General features: G+C 45.3%; 1 pseudogene; it reads left to right on the top strand.

The window, feature by feature from the left end:
• LOC100957620 overlaps nucleotides 1–2,295 on the top strand; it is a 143,028-nt pseudogene that overhangs the window by 95,506 nt on the left and 45,227 nt on the right.

Here is a 2,295-nt window from a genome sequence, read left to right as displayed (position 1 = left end):
CTGTCACACATGCAATCGCCCACTTATTTAGGACACAAATGCCATTCTACAGTGTGTTCCAACGTGTTTTCTGGTTGAAGTGTGTTTCTCTGACTGGATTACAAAGTCAGTAAAAGCAGCATTTTCTATGACTGCTTCATGACCCTTACCTTGAAAACCTTGCAAAAGATTAGCCATAGAGACACTTAATCCTTTTTAAGTTCAAGTGCCTAAAGCACAAGGAACGGACTCAAACTTCAGGAAGTAACTGTGAGGTTAGGGTGGCAGGAAATGACAGAAAGCCTGGACACAGACCTGAAGTAGCATCTCAGCTCTTTGCTCTGAAGTGGCGGTCAGAGAGAAGTTGGTGTGGACGTGAGGGGCTGGAGCTCACAGCAGCTGCTGTAGCTAGCAGGTGAGTCCCTGGACCGGTGGGCGAGCTGGGAGCCTGGGGCAAGAACTAAAGAGGAACCTACCTGGCTCTCAATCCTTGGTGAGGGGCAAGGCCACCACTACTAGGATATAGCCTTTTATGGCCAGAAGGCCTGGGTGTGAGTGGTTGTGCAGAATGAGCATCTGAGGATGGAAACAACAGAGGCTTGAGCCCCAGGAACATGGCTCAGCAGTCATCTAGGACCTCTGACCGAGCAAGGTGTTGCCTGGCTATGCTGGCCATCTACAATTCGCCGGAAAGCCTGCTGCTCCTAGGCACTGAGTCTAGGGGAGAAGCACTGAAGATGAAGACAAAGTCTCTCCTTGATGAGCGAATGGTCTGCCCTGTTCTTGTCTGCAATGCTAAAAACTGGCCTACCTAGCACTGCATAGAAGTCCGGGCCATAGATACCAATGTTTGGGTCATATTTGATACCCAGATCGATGTGCTCCTGGATCCCAAAGCCAAAGTTTCCAGTATCTGAGAAGTTATTTTTTCTTAATTCATATTCTCGCACCTCAGACCTTTCTCCAGGATTCCTTCTGCCTTGGTCCCTCTGACTGTACAGTGGACTGCAATCTTCTCAGTTCTCCTGATGCCAAAGCATCTCACAATATATCTAGCTTTGGAAAACACAAGAGTCTGGTCCGTGAGCTGCTCCAACACCTTTAATGTCCGTGTCAGTCTGGCTCTACTCTCCCCCACACAGGTGTTGAGGCAGAGCTTGTGGGTGCAGAGTTCCCACATGGGGTTGTCCTTTTCATCTTGATCCGCTATAATGGGAACCAGGAAGAGAGAGTCAGTCAGAAGCATATCTTCAAAATTTATAACATTTTTCATTTGCCAGTTTTCTCTCCCCACTCTAGATTAATGATTTTTTTTTTCTAGAGACAGAGTTTCACTTTATCGTCCTCGGTAGAGTGCTATAGCATCACAGCTCACAGCAACCTCCAACTGCTGGGCTTAGGCTATTCTCCTGCCTCAGCCTCCAGAGTAACTGGGACTACAGGCACCCACCACAATGCCCAGCTATTTTTTGTTGCAGTTTGGCGGGGTCAGGTTCGAACCCACAACCCTTGGTATATGGAGCTGGCGCCCTACCCACTGAGCCACAAGTGCTGCCCTAGATTATTTTTTATTTTATTGCCCTAAACAATTGTTGCTAGGCAATGCTATCTAAATTTGCATTTTCAAAGATAGGAATCTAGGTAGGAAATTTACATCTAAAAAAAAAAGAAAATTTACATCTATAACAAGCCACACAATTTATACTTAAACAAAGGTAAGATTTTTTTATATAAACTTTGAGCCATTGTCCTTTTTGTAATAAAAAGGTTTCTTGGGTGGTGCCTGTAGCTCAAAGGAGTAGGGCACTGGCCCCATATGCTGGAGGTGGCAGGTTCAAACCCAGCCCTAGCCAAAAACTACAAAAAAAAAGGTTTCTTTCTTTCTTTCTTCTTTCTTTCCTTCCTTCCTTCCTTCCTTCCTCCCTCCCTTCCTCCCTTGCTCCCTTCCTCCCTCTCTTTTCTTTCTTTCATTTTTTTGAGACAGAATCTTGCTCTGCCCCAGCTAAAGTGTAGTGATATCATCATAGCTCATTGCAACCTCAATTCCTGGGCTTAAGCAATTCTCCCAGCTTCCTCCTAAGTAGCTGGGACTACAAGTGCACATCACCATGCCTGGCTAATTTTTTATTTTCTTGGTAGAGATGAAGTCAGTCTTGCTTTTGTTCAGGATGGTCTTAAACTCCTGACCTTGAGTAATCCTCTTGCCTGGATTATAGGTATGAGCCACCTTGTCCCTCAGTCCCCCAATCCTTAAAGTTTTTAGTATTTTGTGGGTAGAGAGGGAGATATCCTTACAAATAGAGGTTTTTTTTTTTT

This window comes from Otolemur garnettii, unplaced genomic scaffold (genome assembly GCF_000181295.1).
Source record: "Otolemur garnettii isolate 467f Iridium unplaced genomic scaffold, OtoGar3 scaffold00024, whole genome shotgun sequence".
NCBI classification, from domain to species: domain Eukaryota; kingdom Metazoa; phylum Chordata; class Mammalia; order Primates; family Galagidae; genus Otolemur; species Otolemur garnettii.
The sequence above is the reverse complement of the archived record's forward strand: the minus strand, read 5'-3'. Positions and strand labels throughout refer to the sequence as shown.